Source organism: Sus scrofa, chromosome 2, assembly GCF_054392235.1.
Source record: "Sus scrofa isolate SSC_HxYL_T2T_F1_AM1 chromosome 2, Sscrofa_HxYL_maternal_Yorkshire_Landrace_v2.0, whole genome shotgun sequence".
Lineage (NCBI taxonomy): Eukaryota > Metazoa > Chordata > Mammalia > Artiodactyla > Suidae > Sus > Sus scrofa.
In genome coordinates, this window is record NC_139384.1 from 24261762 (window position 1) to 24282234 (window position 20473).

The window sequence follows — 20473 nt, forward strand, 5'->3', positions numbered from 1 at the left end:
GTAAAACAACACAGCAAATGTGTATCCGATACTGTTACCTAGGTGCTTCAGAGAGAAGCTAAAACTGAGGATATGGGAGAGGAGCCTATCCTGGGAAGACCCCATAGGGTCCTGCAGGGGTACAATTACACAACTCATTAATCAATGAGAGAATCAGGAGTGCTATAGCCAGTTGAGAGAAAAACCCAAAATAAAGGCATTTATAGATCAAGAATATTGAAATTAATGTGCTAAGGTGGTAAAATTAATATCTTGCTTAGAGAAGAGGGATGTCAATTGAACCTCCACTAGACATGCTTATAAAGAAGCATGGTTTTGTACTACGAAGAGCCACTATTTCCTAAAACAAGAAGGAAGAGGTCCTTGGGGTTCCTTATTGCTGTCACAATGATTCTTCTAGATTGGGAGGACAGAACCAGTTGATGGTTTCTTAGTATAAACCAGTTAACATAAGAGAGAGTTAAAGAAGTGACATAGTTTAGATGTGCATGAGATGATTTTGTTGAATTTAGTTAAGAAGAGGCCCATGGGACTTCCCCTTGTGGCTCAGCAGGTTAAGGACCCAACATTCTCTCTGGGAAGATGCAGTTTCAATCTCTGGCCTTGATCAGTGGGTTAAGGATCTGGCATGGCTATAAACTGCAGTGAAGTTTGCAGATGTGGCTCAGATTTGGCATTGCTATGGCTGTGGCATAGGCCCCAGCTGCAACTCTGATTTGACCCTTAGCCCTGGAACTTCCATATGCTGTGGGTGCAGCCATTTAAAAAAAAAAAAAAAAAAAAAAAAGGCCTATGAATCCAAAATAGATATTTGAAATTGCAAACTAAAGCAATTACAATGGGAAGAAGAAAAATCATGTTGTTAAGGAATCTAACCATAATGATGGTATGATATATAATGACATAAATTTTTTTTTTTTTTTTTTTGCTATTTCTTGGGCCACTCCCATGGCATATGGAGGTTCCCAGGCTAGGGGTCGAATCAGAGCTGCAGCCACCAGCCTACGGCCTAGGCCAGAGCCACAGCAACGCGGGATCCAAGCCGCGTCTGCAACCTACACCACAGCTCACGGCAACACCGGATCAACCCACTGAACAAGGGCAGGGACCAAACCCGCAACCTCATGGTTCCTAGTCGGATTCGTTAACCACTGCACCACGACGCGAACTCCCTGACGTGAAATTTAGTATACATTTTTCCTTGGAAGTCACCATAGCCCAATGTCCAAAAACTTTTTTGTCTTTAGACAGATTCAGGGTAAGAAAAATGTTTTTATGTTGATTATTAAAAAAAAACCCACAATAATTGATGTCCTTTCCCACCCCTGAGTAATGAAAGATTAAGAACACTGGACTCAGCTTAGCTGGTCTTCAAATTCTGTCCCTGACTTTAAGTCTTTTTCCTATGACATGAAAATGAGGCTAAGAGAAACATGCAGACAGAGAGTTATTCATAGCAAATGCCTAGAAAAGTAGTTGTATTAATTGAATAAGATTTTATATATCTATGTGTGTGTGTGCATGCATGTGAAAATCCCCAGACCAGTAGTAACTTCTCAAATATTAAATCCTTTCCACCTTCTCAAGGTACTCAGAACAACAACAACAACAAAAATTCGTGAAATCTATTATATTTAGTCTCGAATCAATAAAACTATATTAAGTCTTTGCCACTCACCTGGGCTTCTACTAGGTATTAATTGTAGATACAAAACCACATTAACACACGATATTGTTTTTAAAAGAGAATTTTTTTTTGTCCTATCCACTTCTATTAAAAAAATAATAGAAATGTCCAAGTGGGAGTTCCCATTGTGGCTCAGTGGTAATGAACTAACTAGTATAACCTGAGGATGTGGATTCAATGCCTGGCCTTAATGAGTGGGTTAAGGATCTGGTGTTGTAAGTCAAAGACATGGTCCACACCCCACCTTGCTGTGGCTGTGGTGCAGGCTGGCAGCTGCAGCTCCAATTTGACCCTTAGCCTAGGAACTGTCATATGATGCAGGTGCAGCCCTAAAGAAAAGCAAAAAAAAAAAAAAAAATTCAAGTAATTTTAGTGTGAGTTATGGATCCTATAGTCTAAATGATCCACCAGCATTTATTGAGTATTATGTATTCCTAAGTATAGCCATTTATTCTTTTTTTTTTTAATAGGAGTTCCTGGAAGAGCAGAGATAACCTATGCAGATTAACAATATGGAAACATCCTGAAACCACTTTGGAGTCTCAATAAATAGACTGGATTTGAGTTTCACAAACAGGAAAGCTGGTCCATGGACAATTTGCTACAGGTAAGTGAGAGGTGTAATTTACTCTGTTAGGATCTTTCAAAGATTCATTGACTATGGGGTGGTTAATTACATTTCAGATGATTGTAATGTTCCTTTGGTACAGCTGACAGCTTCTCTTCCCTCCCAAATGTACACATGTGGATGCCAACATATGGCTAAATGTCTGGCCATTTCATCTTGTTCATTTGGGCTTCCGTCAATTGCAAAAGGAGAAAGCAGGGGGGCAAAAAGTACCCACCTCATAAAACTTTTACTAGTAGTGATTTATGTGGAGGGATGGGAGTCAAACTGTTCCTGGAACAGATGTTTCTTTGCACTGCCCCAGGAGTTGAAAGAGCGGCAGATTGGTCTGCACAGGATTCAGAATGAAACAAGCAGACAAATGGTGATACCCTCCTCCTTTACTGAAATGGGGCAGCCGTTAGGTCATTAATATGGAACAAAGTGTTTGCGGAAAGGTAGCTGGCTTTTTATTCTCCCTTTGAAAACCTGGTGCGATTGGAAAGCTTGATGTGGTGACAGCATGAAAATATTTTCTCTTGGGCTGTTGGGAAAGCTGATCTTGTCTGAATAGACCAGCGGGGAAGAATGAAAGTCCAAGTGACTCATACAAGTTGCAGTCTGTGGGCTGACAGCATGGGTTGTGGCAAACTCTGTAGCTAAATGTTGTAACACCAAGGGTCAAGGCCACTTGAGCCTAGACATAGGAGCTGTCCAGCTCTGTGAAATGGAAATAATCTGTAAGGTTTCACTGTGTTGTGGAGAGAAAAAAAAAAAAAATCAAATGATAGTGGCATTAAGCTCCTTCATGGCTAAAGCGACATTAATACTTGCCATTTGAATTGGCAAAAACTTGAATCATTCATTCTGTTTTAGAAGAAAGACGTGTTATTAGAACCTGGCACCAGGGCAAGAGGAATTGCTCGTATATATTGCTGTTAATATTTAGCTCTTGCTGGGCTACATGCAGAACAGCTCTCTGTTCTGAATCATAACTGAAGACCTTCCCAGGAAATGACTCTTCTTTCTTACATCAAGTCCTTCACTCTCTGTAGATTAAGCTAAATAGAAGACATGTTCTCAGTTTTCTGGGAAACCACTTTATTTTCCCAGAAAGAACACGTGTTCCCAAAAGAACACGGATATGGAGGTGGTTTCTAGCATGTGGAGTATTCTAAAGACAAGGGGGCAAGGGCAAGACAAAGATAAGATAGCAACCCCTTAAGAGGAATTCAAACCAAAAAGGAGAAGCAACCAGAAGCTCTTGTTTTATTTTTGTTTCTTTGATTTTTTTTTAAGTGTATGTGATGGTTCCCTTTTGTTGCCTTTAATTTTAGTCTTTATACAGAAGAAAGGGTGTTGTTTTCTTTTTCTTAGATTCTTTTGTTTATAGGGAAGAGACACTCATATAAGTGACTCAAGTGAAAAGAGAATTATTTTGTAAGTCGTGTGGGCTGGAATTGAAACAGAATCTGAAAACAAGAAACAAGAAAGACACTTCTAGAACCTTCTTCTATGTTTGTGTCATCCTCGTAAGCAACAGGGAGCTTAATCTCCTTGTATATCTTCTTCTCCCTGAACATATATTGTATTCATTCCTCTCTTTCTTTCTCTCGCCTTTTCTCTCTCCCTCCCTTTTTTTTTCCCTCTCTCTCAGCTTCTGATTGCTTTTCTCATCCTTCTTTATTTGCTTCTCTCATAATTTTGCCCTGCATATAGCTTCTCATACCTCTCTAGCCACTTCTCATTTATTCATAGATTCAAATTGTGCTAACTTCCTGCATCTAGTTGTTTACACTCAGGAAACAGAAACCACACCAGTTATTTTAACAAATTAAAACATGATTAATGAATTATTAACCAGATGTTAGAGAATTCAAAAGGCAAAAAGGGACACTGATAAATCATCAAGGTAGGAGCTGTAGGAAGTGGACAACTAGCCTGGCTGCAGGGATAGTTGGCAGGAGTTGGAGATAGAATTTAGAATATTAGAGGTGGAGCTTTGCAGAACTGGAATTCAGGGGTCTTAGGTAGGATTGCTGCCTGAAGGGTAGAGGAATTTTGGAAGCTTGGGTGGGGAGGACTTAATGTTGCTGGGATGAATGTCTCTATGGCGAGTAATGCCAGCTAGCTGGGGTAGTGCCCCAGGAGCTCAGGTTGGGGATCCCAGATTCTGGGACTCAGACTTTTGTGAGGGATGCTATTTAGCCAATGTAACAGCCAAGATTTAGAAGGTTCTCTACAGGAATCACAGGCAGAACTTCGACAACATCTCTGAAGAAGGGGGGCCAGGTAGCTAGTACTACTCTACCACCTGCAGAGGGGGTCAAGGAGGCTATTTCTAGGAGTGCAAAAAAAAAAAAAAAAAAAAAAAAGGGAAAATGGAACTAACTGTTGTATAGGGTGATATTTTCAGGAGTAGTTCCCCTCCAGCTTTCCAGTCTCCTTCTAGCTCTCTCTACCTGCAGAAACAGAGAATCCAATGGCAAAGGAGAACTGTGTTTTGCAGACAGACTCAGCATTTCAAAGCAAAATAGAGGAGGATGGATTTGAATTGAGAGATAGCAACTTAATAGTAAGCACATAGTCCATCTTTTATTTATGTGTAAAGGTATGTGTTGGATGGGCATATTTAAATTTTCAAAAGCAAGAATCCAATTGGCTTGATTCATCTGCTCACCAAGGTCACAGATTTTGACTTAACTGAGATTTGCCTGACTTTTAGTCCAGTACCACATCTAGCTTAATCAAGTGGCATTAGATGGTGGGTTATAAGAGAATGCAATGGAAAACTTTCCAATTAGGGCTATAATCTTTCTTTTTTTTTTTTCCCTAAAAATCAACTCAGGCATTCATGAGATTGCTATGTAGTACAGATATAAAATATGTAAATGTGATATTGTTAATGACTGTCTTTTATTTATTTATTTATTTATTTTTATTTTCCCACTGTACAGCAAGGGGGTCAGGTTATCCTTACATGTATACATTACAATTACAGTTTTTCCCCCAGCCTTTCTTCTGTTGCAACATGAGTATCTAGACATAGTTCTCAATGCTATTCAGCAGGATCTCCTTGTAAATCTATTCTAAGTTGTGTCTGATAAGCCCAAGCTCCCGATCCCTCCCACTCCCTCCCCCTCCCATCAGGCAGCCACAAGTCTCTTCTCCAAGTCCATGATTTTCTTTTCTGAGGAGATGTTCATTTGTGCTGGATATTAGATTCCAGTTATAAGTGATATCATATGGTATTTGTCTTTGTCTTTCTGGCTCATTTCACTCAGTATGAGATTCTCTAGTTCCATCCATGTTGCTGCAAATGGCATTATGTCATCTTTTTTATGGCTGAGTAGTATTCCATTGTGTATATATACCACATCTTCCGAATCCAATCATCTGTAATGACTGTCTTTTTAATTAAGCTTTTTATTGTGAAACAATTGTACACTAATGTGTAGGTTTAAGAAATAATTTGGAGAAATCCTATGTGCCCTTTCCTCCATCCCCCATGATATTTGAGAAAACTAGATCAGTATGACAATCATGATGTCAACATTCATACATTCAAGTCACAGAGCTTTCCTGTCACTACAACGGTCCCTCCTGTTGCCCTTTTATAACCAAACCCACTTCATTCCCATTCCCAACATTCTCCATAAGCATAGGCCTTTCCATAATTTTGTCACTACAAAAGATGTTATGTAAATGGAATCACACAGTATGTAACATTTTGGGATTGGCTTTTTCCACTCAACATAAACCTCAGAAGGTTTATCTAAGTTATTAGGTATGTCAACAGTTCATTCCTTTTTTTTTTTTTCAACTGAGTAGTATTTCATAGTAAGCGTATACAAGAGTTTATTTTACCATTCACCTGTTGAAGAATATCTGGATGGTTTCCAGTTTGACGATGATTGCGAAAAGCATTCATGGACAGATTTTTGTGGGAACATAAGATTTCATTTCATTGCTCCCAAGTGCAGTGGCTAAATTATATAGTGGTTGCATACATGTCTTTTTCCCTATTTTTATTGAGATATAATTGACATATAACATTGTGTGAGTTTAAAGTGTCCAGTGTGATGATTTGATACACATACGCACTGAAATGGTTCCCACAACAAAGAGAGTTACCACATGCTTCATCTCGAATAACATGGTCATTATTTTGTCATTGTTGTTATGGTAAAAACATTTAAGAACCAGTCTTTAGCAACATTTAAATATATAATACTAATATATATTCCATAATTCTATAATATATAGAATTGTTAGCTATAGCCATCATGTTGCACATGAGATCCCTAGAACTTACTCAACTTATAGTAGAACGTTTGTATCTTTTGACCACTGTATCCTCATTACTCCCACCTGCCATCCTTGGTAACAATCTACTATTTTTATATGAGTTCATTGTTTTTAGATGCCACATATAAATGAAGTTATATAGTATTTGTCTTTCTCTATCTTAACTTATTTCACTTAACCCATGGATTAAATGGCAGGATTTCCTTCTTTTTTATGACTGAATAATATTTCATTATATATACACACACGCGCACACACACACACACACACACACGCTATCTATCTATCTACCATTTTTCTTTACCATTCATTATTGACACATGTTTTTTCCATATCTTCATTATTATGAATAATGCTGCAGTGAATATGGGAGTGCAGGTATCCTTTCAAGGTGGTAATTTCATTTACTTTCTATATATACCCAGATGTGGGTAGCTGGATCATATGGTAGTTCTATTTTTAACTTTTTGAGCAACATCCATGCTATTTTCCATAGTGGCTATACAAGTTTCCATCCCCACCAACAGTGTACCAGGATTCATTTTCTCCACATCCTCACCAGCATTTGTTATCTCATCTTGTTGATAATAGCTGGTCTAGCAGATATGAGTTGATATCCATTGTGGTTTTAATTTGCAGAGCGATGGGTTCCCATTGTGGCACAGTGGAAATGAATCCAACTAGTAACCATGAGGTTGGGGATTTGATCCCTGGCCTCGCTCACTGGGTTAAGAATCCAACATTGCATGAGCTGTGGTGTAGGTTGCAGACATGGCTTGGATCCTGCATTGCTGTGGCTGTGGTATAGGCCAGTAGCTGTAGCTTGGATTCAACCCCTAGCCTGGGAACTTCCATATGCCATGGTGCAGCCCTAAAAAGCAAAACAGAAAGGAGGGAGGGAGGGAAGGAAGGGAGGAGGGAAGGAAGGGAGGAAGGAAGGAAGGAAGGAAGGAAGGAAGGGAGAAAGAATGGAAGGGAGAAAAAGAAAGGAAGGAAGGAAAGAGAAAGAAAGAAAGAAAGAAAGAAAAAGAAAGAAAGAAAGAAAGAAAGAAAGAAAGAAAGAAAGAAAGAAAGAAAGAAAGAAAAGAAAGAAAGAAAAGAGAAAAATTTGCAGAGTGAAATATTTGAATTTTGATAAAATCTAATTTTTAGTTTTTCCCTTTATCAATCATGCTTTAGGGCCAAGTCTAAGAACTCTTTTCCTAGCCCTAGATCCCAAAGGTTTTCTTCTATGGTTTTGTCTAAAAAAAATTATAGCTTCATTTATTACATTTAAGTGCATAACTCATAACTCATTTTGAGTTAATTTTTGTGTAAGATGTGAAACTTTAGTTAAAGTTAGTTTTGTTTCCTATGGAGGTCCACTTGGTCTTCTTGCTGTTGGCTTCAATTGATTGAGTTTTTCATCAATTTGAAATCTTCCTGGTTTTTGGTGTAACAAGTAATTTTCAGCTGAAACCTATACACTGGGAGTGTTGTATTAGGAGACTCCATATCTTATTTAAACCATTAAGTTCAGCTCCCTTCTCTTGAAATTGCTTCAGCCAGGGGAAGTGTGGTGGAGTTACCATCAGGTGGGAGCAGAAATCCATGATCCCTACTTGCCTTCTGTTGATGCATGAATGGATGGGGGCTTCTCGTTACTTCTGAGTTGTGGGCAAGAGTTCCAGCTCTCACTAAGCATCCATGGTTCTGGGCTGAGAGACATAGAAGGGAGGTATAACTGCTGCCCACTTGGTCACCACTGACACCATGTGCAGAAGAGTAGCCGCATTACTGCTTGGAGTTGTTGAAAGTCCTGACGCTCTAGGAAGTTGATTTTGATACCTTCTCAGTGTGTCAGGGAAGATCCTCTATTACTGCTAAGTGAAGGCAGAAGTCCAAGGTCCCCATGGCATCTCCACTGGCAAAGCAAGGGGTGGAGGGTGGCCTCACTGCTACCTGGCAGAGATGAAAGTTCGAGTTTCCTACCTGGCCCTCACCACCGTGTTATTACTTGGATCTAAGCTTCCTAGACAGTCTGCCTCCTGCTCTTCACCTCGTAACATCTTATGTTTTTATTTTTATATATGATTGTATTTGGGTGAATAGGAAAATGAAAGTCTACTCTATCTTTCTGGAAGTAGAAGTCCCTTGGAAGCATTTTTGGAGATATTTTCATGGGTCCACTTTTATTATTAATTTTTAAAAGTAATAATTCAGGTAGAACCATAACTCTTGTTAAAAAAAAAAATCAAACCAAAAAACAGACAAAAACAATATAACCTTTCACCAAGTCTGTCCTCCTGTATTTGCATAGGAATACATGCAAACGCATCTCAAAGAGATGATTAGTGACACAGTAGAAGCTTACACATAATTATTGAAAGAAGGAATAAGTACTTAATGAATGAGTTTAACACATGGTCTCTTACATATTAAACAATATTCCAGGCATGGAAGAGGGTACATCACATATATATTTATGATACAGATCTAACTATCAAGTTATATATAAACCATTAAGAGTGATAAAAGGGAAAGACTACCATAAATATAACATATAAGACAGAAAAGGGTCTTTCATCTCCTCGAGCAAAGCAGTGTCTTGTTCATCTTCATGTACTGCTAGCGCCTAATGGAGCACATTACTCATCACACATGACTTGTTAGAGAAGTTTAGCAGAGGAAGCGAGAATACTCCAAGCAGCTGGAAATTAATCTGTTGTATATTTCCCAAACTTTCTGCAGAAAAAGATTTCTGTAGCATTTTAAGTAACATTTTCTCACATGGCACATCCCTTTACCAAGTTAGAGAATTCCTTATGGGAATCCTATCCCTGCACGTGAACCAAGGCGCTTCTTGTTCTGACCTTGGTAGAAGCAAAGGAGAGAGAAGCATTTTTCTTCACACATACAGTTTTAAATATTTACGATCAAGTGCCCCTGTATCTCATCATACATACTCTAACTGCAAATGCCAACCATAATAGCTTCATGTTTTACGATATATGTATATATGCTGGTGCTCTATGTGTCAAATGTCAGTCCCACCCATCCCAATGCACACAAGAAAAAGCTAACGACTACAATGAATAAGCAAAGTAGCCTATGGTTACAAGATGATTTACCGTCATTGTCCTTTAAGACAGGCATGACTCCTATCCTTAAACATGGCCCAAGGAGTCTCTCTGAATTTCATCAATTTACTGTAAAGTCTAACAGGCAGGGCACTGCATAAACCATGGCTTTTCACTTACCCAAAGGTGGAATTTTATACAGAAACTTTACCCTTTGGCAGAAAGTCAGAATCACAGCTAACAAACTCTTTAACATTTCACTTCTGGACCAGGGGATGCCAGAGGCTTAGGGAAACCAAGGAGAACCCTGATGCTTGGTATCTTGACGGAACGAAAAACAAGCCATGTTTAATGCACAGCAAGGAGCCTCCTGTGAAAGCAGAAGAGTTCTGCTCATTGCAGGCAAATGAAAAGACATTTTTCCAGCTCGCATCATAGATACTTAGAGGACATCAACTTTGACTTATGTATTTGATAAAGCAGCGGTTGACTTGTGGGGGCTTTCCAAATAATGAGTATTTACAGGATCACATTTTTTAAAAAAAAGCATCCTTTTTTGTTTGGTTGGCTTTCTCATAAAAGGCTTGCTCTTTGGGTGAAAAGTTCTCCATGAGGGCCCAGTGCTGTAAAATAAAAAGAGCTAAGTTTGAAGTGGAGTGAGTTCCACTTTCCATGATTTTTGTTGAAGAACAAGGCTAGCACATTGAACTAGCCAGACTATACTTTCATGTGGTACACCTTGCTTCATGGAAATTCACTTTAATAGGTTGCTGATACAGAAAATTATACTCAGCGATTACACCCTTAAAACTCCCAAGCATTTGGAACCTTATGGAGGCGTCCTGTCATTTAAGCTTTAGATTTGCCACAAACTGAAATGACCAGGGTGCCATATAGGACTCAACATAGAAAATAACCTATGTTAACAGAAAAATCTCACTATTCTGTGGGTTTTGAGGGTTACAAAGATTATTGGATTTTTTTTTTAATTTACCAGGTATTAAGAAATTATTTCTTTTAAAATATGGATTAAATTATCTTTTTTTAAAAAATTAGCATTATCATAAATGAACATTCTTTAGTGTTGCAAACTTAGAAACAAAATACCAAGAGAATCATTTTGTTAAGGAAAAGAGATTAAAGATCTCAAAAAGATATGTGTGAGTGGCAGTTACTTCTTATGGCCATCATCCTGAATGTGATTTTGCAGTTTTTCTGACCGTATAATACAAGATTTAGCCAGTATTTTCTGAGCCACCTTCACACGACCTAGCTGAGGGCTAAGAGGTGAAAGCAAGGAACACAGAGAATGTAATCACAGCGATTACATCTTCCTGACGTACTCCAGGTTATCAAACATAATTTCTGAAGTTCCCAGGTGTATCTGAAGCACTTTTTGAAAGAAAAATCAGCCCATGTCTGTGAAATCTCCTATCCTGCCTGTCCAACTAAGTAAAGCGATCATAAATTGGCAGTACCTCAATTTTCTCAACTCTTTTTTTTTGCGCGACAGATGTGCTAAATATCATGGGAATTCCTTATGCTTGATTTCTCACATTTTACACCTTTAAGCCGCACATTCGTGTCACAAATACAATGAAATATCTCTACAGTAAAGCAAAATGTTTCACAGTGCACATTTACTGTTCGGGAAACCAAAACCAGGAACCAGAAATTTAAAAGCAGTAAAACAATTTGGGACAAGCATTCTATTCAACTGAATGGTAGGCTTCTAGTTCAGAGAGCCACCCCTACATGGAGGGCTTTGTACAGATAGCCCAGTGGTAACATGCCATCCAGTGACTGTTTATTTCTTCCTTTTTTTTCTTTTTAGGTCTGCACATGCGGCATATGGAAGTTCCCAGGGTAGGGGTCGAATCGGGGCTGCAGCTGCCCGTTTATACCACAGCCACACCAATGCCAGATTTGAGCTGCATCCTGGACCTATGCTGCAGTTTGTGGCAACGCCAGATCCTTAACCCACTGAGCAAGACCAGGGATCTAACCTCACAGAGAATCGTCACAGAGGATTCACAGGGAATCCTCACAAAGAGATGAAGTCAGGTCTGTAAGTGCTGAGCCACAACAGGAACTCCAATTATATATTTCTTACACTTGGAAATAACAAGGTAAAAACAAAAGTGTGCTGGAAAACCAGATCTCTGAGGGGAAAAAAGACTCTGGTTTGTACTCTTCTCCTATTTCTGTGGTGTAAACGCTCCCCTTATGGCCCATTTTAATTACCAATGTGGCATCACTGAACACAGATGTGGAAATAGGTGTGCAGAATATTCTCCTGCAGGCTGGTACGAGCCGGCTCTTTTCCCCTAGTGTTTAAGCCTCCTTGACTGGCATTCCTGTGATGTGGTAAAAGAAAATCATGCCACTGATTTCCTGCACTGACTTCCTATTGGTTAATTAGCTGACTTGATGTTGATATGGGTCTTTCACCAGTAATCATAACAAAGTCACTTTTTTCCAGGTAGGCTACCTGCAGGAAGAAAAATAAGAATATCTCCCCAGGAGTTCCCATGCTTTTGAGGGCACATAAAAACCAAGGAAGGCCTTGAGGATTTTCCTGAAGTTTAAAAAAGAAATCTCTTTAACTAGGGCCACCTACTTCGGGGCCCAGGGCCTGTTAAGTATGCCTTGAAGAATCCTTATTCACAGCCACTCTAAGCTCAGAAACTGAATAGGAAAGCCTTAGGCAAAAGCACTCTTTAGTAACATGGTGTATTAACTCGTAGAATTTATAAAATCCTTCCAATCCCCCATGATGTTGAACTACTTTTGAAGTCAGGAAACTTAGTGCCTAGAAGAACTAAAGAAATCTTGAAGATAGTTTAACTATGATTAAAACGATCATTCATTACAGAACTTCTATGGATCACGGTCTGAGCTGGACATTCTCACTTATTTTATGTTGCTTATTTAATTTATGTACCTTTACACTTTTGGATAAAAGTAGAAACCTTTCCACTTAAGGAAGATAGAAAGTAACATCCTGCAATTATTAAAAAAAATTTTTTTTAAACAATACCAATCACTATCTGTTAAATGTCCACTATGTCCTAGACAGTTCACACTTATCACTTTATTTGACAGTCAACCTTATTTCTGTCTTATGGATGGGGTAAATAAGACTAAAACTGAGAGAGTGTTCTGCATGAGGTCAAGAATTAATGAATTAAAAAGTTTTGGGTTAATAGATACAAACGATTACATTTAGAATGATTAGACAGGAGTTCCCATCGTGGTGCAGTGGAAAAGAATCCAACTAGGAACCAGGAGGTTGTGGGTTCTATCCCTGGCCTTGCTCAGTGGGTTAAGGATCCAGCATTGCCTTGGGCTGTGGTATAGGTCACAGATGCGTCTTGGATCTGGCGTTGCCTTGGCTGTGGCATTGCTGCGGCTGTGGCATAGGCTGGCAGCTGTACCTCCCTCTCGCCTGGGAACCTCCATTTGCAGAGAGTGTGGCCCTAAAAACCAGAAAAAAAAAAAAAAAAAAAAGAATGGTTAGACAATAAAGTCCTATTTTATAGCACAGGGATATATCCCATGTATATGTGAATGAGTCACACAGTCACTTTTTTGTATAGCAGAAGTTGGCAAAATATTATAAATCAACTATAATTTAATAAAAAAAAGTTAAGAAAGGAACGAATGAATTAAAGAAGAGAAATTGGATTACAGGTCACTGTTTATCCAGATTCATTGCTTAGCACGTGTTCATTAATTCAGTCCTTTCACAAATGAGCACCCACTATGCGTCAGACATTCTTCTTGGCTTCAGGGATATAGCAGCAAACCACACCAATACTAATTCCAGCTCTTACTGATGCCCACTTTACCGGGCAGAGACAATCAAGAAACAAAGAAGCAATACAGAATAATATCATGTTACCTTGGGTGGGGATAAGTTCCACAGAAAAATACAAAGTAGGGAAGGAACAAGTCCTCTAGGTGTGGGAGTGCCAAGCACTTTTTTTTTTTTTTTTTAATTTTTGTTGTTGTTGTTGTTGTTGCTATTTCTTGGGCCGCTCCCGCGGCATATGGAGGTTCCCAGGCTAGGGGGTCTAATTGGAGCTGTAGCCACCGGCCTACGCCAGAGCCACAGCAACGCGGGGTCCGAGCCGCGTCTGCAACCTACACCACAGCTCACGGCAACGCCGGATCGTTAACCCACTGAGCAAGGGCAGGGACCGAACCCGCAACCTCATGGTTCCTAGTCGGATTCGTTAACCACTGCGCCACAACGGGAACTCCCAAGCACTTTTAAACTGATTATTGGAAAAGGCATCACTAAGAAGGGGAGACAAACCAGAGGAGGTGAGAGCCTGAGGTATGCAAATATCTGGGAGCAAAGAGAAAACAGGTGCAGAGGCCTTCAAGTGAGAGCGTGCTCGGTGCATGTGAGGAACGTCAACGTTTATAGAGGAGCTAATCAGGAGCAAGTAGAGATGAGTGATGGGAGTTGAGGTCCTGGAAGTGGGAAGAGTGGAAGAGGATGCTAGATTCCTTTGGCTTCCGTGGTGAGTAGAGACTGGCGGGAGGTGAAAGAAGAGAACCATCAGCAGGTGCACACGAGGGTGATGATCTCTTGCACCCTGATGGCGGAGGGGCAAGGGCGAAGAACGGGTTGGATTCTGAACGCACTTTCCCCATTTTTAAAAGTTTTATTGATTTATAATGTTGTGATCATTTCTCCACAAAGCCATCCAGATACACACATCACGTACCCATTATTTTTCAAATTCTTTTCCCATTAATAGGTTGAGTAGGTAGGATTTACAGGATGATTAAAGGCAGGGTGTGATGGAGAGAGAGGTTAAGAATAACTCAAGTTTTTGATCTGAGTGAACGGGGAAGTTTCCATTGGTAGAGATGGGGAGGGATGTTGAAGGAGAGCTTGTGGGGGGCGTCGGGGGGGATAAGGAATTTCTCTCTCCCTTTTCTTTGTCATTTTAGGGCAGTACCCCTAGTCAGGTTCATTATCACTGAGCCATAACGGGAACTCCCAGGAATTTGTCTTTTAAATGTGGTAAGCTGGAGGAGATGCCAGAATAAAATATTATCTACTTCAAAGTGTAATTTAAAGTTTCCATAAGTTAATCTATGTGAGAGCACTATGCATGCTAGCTCTTTTTCTTTATGCTGTTCTCAGCTGGGTTGTATAATTATGTCAAGACAGATATAAAGACTGGCTCTAATAGAATAAGTGGACTGTGGGCAACATTTCACATACAGAGGAGGGGCATTTTAGGTTTGGATTAAAAAATCAGAAGAGGCAGGTGTGTACCCATGGGATTGAGTATCTTAGGAGAGAACCGAGGGTCAAGAGAGATGGAGAAAATGGTATGGGGTTGTCCTGCTGAAGTCATTCTTAAGTGTCTATAGACACATATCTATTTTTGCAGGTTCTTTCCCCTTACACGTTATTACAAATATTGAGTATAGTGTCCTGTCCTATACAGTAGGCCCTTGATGGTTATCAATTTTATATAGAGTAGTTTATATCTGTTAATCCTGAATTCCTAGTTTATCCTTCCCTCTCCCCCTTCCCCTTTGGTCGCCATAAGTTTGTGCCCTCTGTCTGTGAGTCTACCTCTGATTTGCAAATAAGTTCATTTGTATCATTTTTTTGACTTCCCATATAAGTGATATTATATGATTTTGTCTTTCTCTCTCTGGCTTACTTCACCTAGTATGATAACTTTTGGTTCATTTATGTTGATGCAAATAGCATTATTCCATTCATTTTAATGGCTAATTTCCATTGTATGTATGTCTGACATCTTCTTTATCCACTCCTCTGTTGAAAAACATTTAGGTTACTTCCATGTCTTGGATATTGTAAATAGGGCTACAATGAACTTTAGGTTGCATGTATCTTTTCAGCATCACTTCTTTATCCTGCTCCTGCTCCTGGTGTGCCATTCTGAGGCTGCCTCATGCTTTAGGACTTTAGTTGGTTTGGCTTTATTTTCTGTGACACCATTCCCCCTGTCTTTATACTCATGATTGGCCCTAAGATGGTGCAGTTTCCCCAGCTCTAATTTTACTTGCTTTTCCTGGGAAAAAATATTGGCTGCTCCATGTGCCATACTCATTGGCCTGAGTACCTTGGGCTCCTGCTGTGCAGGCTACTCCAGCTTTTCCATGTACCGGTTTTCCAGGATGAGTAGAGGCTGTTCAAACAGATGCTCTTCCTGCAGAAGAGAACTCCCTTGGTTTCATGCCCACAGCCTCATTGAGCCATGAGTGCCAGGCAAGTATAACAGTGCTTTCCCTGTGGGTGGGGCTGCCCTAACCCCTGCTGGGTTGCCCCCAAGATCTGGGGGGTCAACATTTTGATGCTTATCTGCTAAGACTCACCAGACATGGAAAGCTCTCCTTTTCTCATATCTGCTTTTTCACTGATATATGGTTCCTTTTCCCTGAAGTGCCTTATTCCCACTCCTGTTTTCAAAATCCAGCTCTTTCCCCAGTACTGGGATGAATATCAGCCTTAAGAAGCTTCTCCTGATTTTCCTCTACTGCACTGAGTTCCTCGAATTGCCATTGCATTTTAGTGGCCATGTCTGATCATATCTTAAATATGTTGCTTTATATGTGTTTGTGTGTATGTTCTTTCCCTCCTACCTGAAAGTGAGCTCCATCAGCGTGGTTTGAACTATAAGCATCCCTTAGCTCTCCAAAGCCTGAGAATCCCTAGGGCAGCTAAGAAATTTAATGAGGACCATAGGCCAGGAGCCTGGGATGTATTAGGAAAGGCTTAAGAAAAATCTTCCTGTGGACAACTAGCTTTAATTATGATTGAGATTTAAATCCATTTGGGTAGCATATATTTACTTAAGGCACTAAAGCTCAAGGTTGTGAATTTTGTTATGGATCACCAGGGTGAAACCAGCAAGACGAGAAAAAAGGGATCAATATTAGTAGGCTGTTAAAGTTTTCCATTTGACTTATTTTGGGATTGTGTTATTTGTAGGGGTAGAGGGTGGCAACTATCTTTATCAGACTGACTTAGGCTTTGAGGAAAAGTCTGTGGCCAAAGACAAAAGCTTTTCAATTTGTAGCAGTTGGATAACATCTTATAATCAGCCATAAACACTCTCCCCCTTTTTACTTTAACTTGCTTAGACTGACAGCAGAAAAATCTAAAGAAATAGAATCCAGATTTTCTTGCGAGCCACAACCGTAAAGCGATTAATTTTAAAACAAACCATGTTTAAATACTGGCAAAAACATCATAATTTTCAGACTTTGAGGAAAGTTAGATTTTATTCCATGTATATAATACAAACAAACAAATATTTGACTGGGATGATTTTCCATAGATCATCTGAGAAAACAACATGCTTATTGATTATAATTTATAAACCCTGAAAAATAATTTCCTCTCATCTGTAATAAAGACTCTTTGATATATATATGAACTTGTAATATCCTCAATGGTGAGCAATTAAGCTCCTTTCAGCATAAGATATAAACGCAAGTTCTGTGACCTTTAGGTTTGAACTACTAGGAATTAGAAATTATGAATATAACACTCAGTTTATACTTCTTTCTTACAACTCTCCAACCTTTATTAGTCAGGTATTCATTCCGAAACCTTTCACCTCATACAAATGTTATCATCTGCCCTAAAATCCAGACGCGATCAAACAAGCAAAAGCACCACACCTGGCAATTAAATTGTGAGAAATTAAAGCTCTTCAAAATGTGACTGTGACCTGGCACAATGCTCCACTCACAATCACGTACAGGAGGGAAGTGGGAAAGTCACATTGACAAGTGCCATTATTTACCCAGATTGCTCCCAACTTCATTTCATCCGCAAAAGGGGTTTTTAATTATAAATACTTTCTTTCATTCTCCTTCTTCCTTCCTTCCCTCCCTCCCTCCCTCTTTCTTTTCTTTTCTTTCCTTTCCTTTCCCTTTTTTTCTTTCTTTCTGTCTGTCTTTCTTTCTTTCTTTCTTTCACCACAGTCCCTTTGATTTTCTCCTGTAAAATGCTCAAATGAAATAAAAATCAAATATTATTAACATACAAATATTTGAAAAGTCAAATAGCTCCATAATAATGTATACTATTTGTCTATTTCTGCTATATATTCTCTCTTTTTTTTTTTTTTTGTCTTTTTAGAGCTGCACCTGTGGCACATGGAGATTGCAGGCTAGGGGTCAAATCAGAGCTGTAGCCTCTGGCCTACACCACAGCCACAACAGTGCCAGATCCAGGCCATATCTGCGACCTACACCACAGCTCACAGCAATGTTGGATCCTTAACCCACTGAGTGAGGTCAGGGATCGAACCTGTGTCCTCATGGATGCTAGTCAGGTTCGTTTCTGCTGAGCCACGATGGGAACTCCACTGCTATGTATTCTTATCTCCATTTTGTAGAAGAGGAAACTGGAACTCAGAAGTTTAACTTGGCCAAGTCATGATTTAAATCAAGGCTTCTTATTGCAAAATACAAGGCCGGTGTGTGTGTGTATTTCCATTTTTTTCACATTCTATAGACAAGGATGAATTCCCTTTTCCTGCTTGATAATGTTTCTTTCTTTCTTTTTTTTTTTTTTTTTTAAGGGCCACACCCATGGCCTATGGAAGTTCCCAGGCTGGGGGTAGAATTGGAGCTACACTTGCCAGCCTACACCACAGCCTCAGCAATGCAGGATCTGAGTTATGTCTGCAACCTACATCACACAGCTCATGGCAAAGCTGGATCCTTAACCCACTGAGTGAGGCGAGGAATTGAACCCACATCCTTATGGATCCCAGTCGGGTTTGTTAACCACTGAGCCATGAAGGGAACTCTGGATAGCATTCTATAAACCCTACCTGATCATTCATTTGTTCCTTCATCCATGCATTCATTCACCACTTAGTGGATACTAAATCTGATTAAGAATTAGAAAATTAAAGGACTTAAGAAGAGGAAAAAAGAGATAAAGTCATTGAGAAAATGGAGTAAAATAAACTTGGCAAAGGTAAAGGGACTAAATTTTAATTAGGGAAGAAGAAGCTGAGTCTGGATGAAAACAAACTCCCATTCTAAACTCTGTCCTCTTAAGCACTGTGCAGCACTTCTTACCTTTGATGTGCTGTTTAATTGACATGTTCCCCTAAAAGTATCTTTATTGCTCAGACCCTCTAGAGTCACAGCCCACTGGAGGGGAAAAACAATACGTACTAGGTACCACACACTATGCTGGGCACTGAAATCAGAGATAAAGCAGATCAAATCCCTGACTTTGTGATGTCCAAGTTCAGTAATAGGAAGCCCCCCAGCGTACTTGTCTGTGAGGTTTGACAACAATTTCTTCAGATTATGTAAGAGTCCCAGTTGCTCGAAACAGTATTTAAGGCTACATCAAAAAATGTAGCCTGTCTTCCTGTCTATGTCTCTACTTCCTTATTCCTCTCCTGCGTCTTTTCATCTTCATTTTACATACTTGAACTGTTTCTGGTGCCTTCAAAATATTGAGATGAGAGGGCCCGATAAGAAGAGAAGGATGTCTGCATGGAAAAGAGCAGGGAACAGTCCCATCAATCTTCCTTATTGACCCCAGCAACTCTTCAGAAGTTTGAGTGAGTTCCTCTGGTCACACGTGGTTCTCTTGAGTCAATGTGCGTGGGTACCCTTTGTGATATTCTCTTAACCAGTTCAAGAATAAGTCTCTAGCTAAGAGAGTCACACCAAATATTTCACTTTTGACTCTGGGCCAGCCTTTTCAAAAACAAATATTGAATTTTGAATTCATTCTCCAATACACAACTACATCTCCCTTGAATACAAATTCATTTAACGAACATTTTCCTGGATGCATTAAGTGGTAAAGACAGCCGAGTCATTAAAATCAGTAGTTCTAGGGTACAGATATAGGTCTGCCACTTACTATATAACCTTGACCAAGTCCCTTAACTTCTCTGAACCTCAGTGTTCTCTTTATTGCAATGGTGCTAATTTCAAGGGGTTGTTATGAACATTATATAAAACGGTATTTGATAAGAGGCTTCATCGATGGTTTTGTGTTAAGTACTAGTTGTGAGTTATAAGAATATATCACATACTCTATATCTGCCAATAAAAACATTAGAGAAATTGAGAGAAATCACTTTGGGTGGCAAATATGCTTTATGTGCATGACATAACTGCAAACAATAGAAAACTAATGTGGCCAAGTGATTCCAAGCTAATTAAATTACTTCAGACCCCAGACAATACTTCCAGAATGCAATTCCAAGTAGACATCTAACTCTACTTCATCAATGCTTCTTTGCTACAGTCTTAACATAATACGCATGCATCCCATTACCTGTTAGGAAAAAGTCAAGTTAGAGTGAAGGGAGGAGAGAAGCAATGAAAGAGAGCCTAAAAGCTTTTTGAAGTCTCCCATATGCAAATGCCTCAATGTTGTGTTGAGAGAAATAGCAATAGAATAAGAGTTCCCAGGGCAAGGCTGTCATTGCCTTTCCCACTTTGCAGCCATATGTCTGTCACAATATTGAGCTGTCACGCACTGAGATTGCTAGTGTGACATCTTCATCGGTTGCAAACTGACTCTAGCCCCAGACAGCTCCAGCAATTACTGGAGCACCACACTCACTCCATCCTGACTCTCCCCAGTAGCTTCAGAGAATCCATACTGTCCACGCTGGACCCGAATCCAGGGTGATTTGACTTTAGTGGGCATCAGCCAACACTTGGCACACATAAAAAACTCCAATCAGCATCATCTCCATTTTGAACTGTGATAAGAGCCCAGAAAAGAGCATCAGATAGGCAGAAAAGAGTCCGGCT

General features: G+C 39.6%; 1 protein-coding gene across 24 annotated transcripts in view; it reads left to right on the forward strand.

Annotated features, from left to right (window-relative positions):
- LRRC4C (leucine rich repeat containing 4C) overlaps window positions 1-20473 on the forward strand; it is a 1222625-nt gene that overhangs the window by 708085 nt on the left and 494067 nt on the right. For 23 of the 24 annotated variants that reach the window (XM_021085261.2, XM_085011406.1, XM_085011416.1 and 20 more), the window contains one exon: window positions 2158-2294. The gene's annotated coding sequence lies outside the window, so the exon portion shown is untranslated. Of the gene's footprint in view, window positions 1-2131; window positions 2295-20473 lie in introns of all 24 variants that reach the window. The other variant, XM_085011418.1, reaches the window with a different exon arrangement.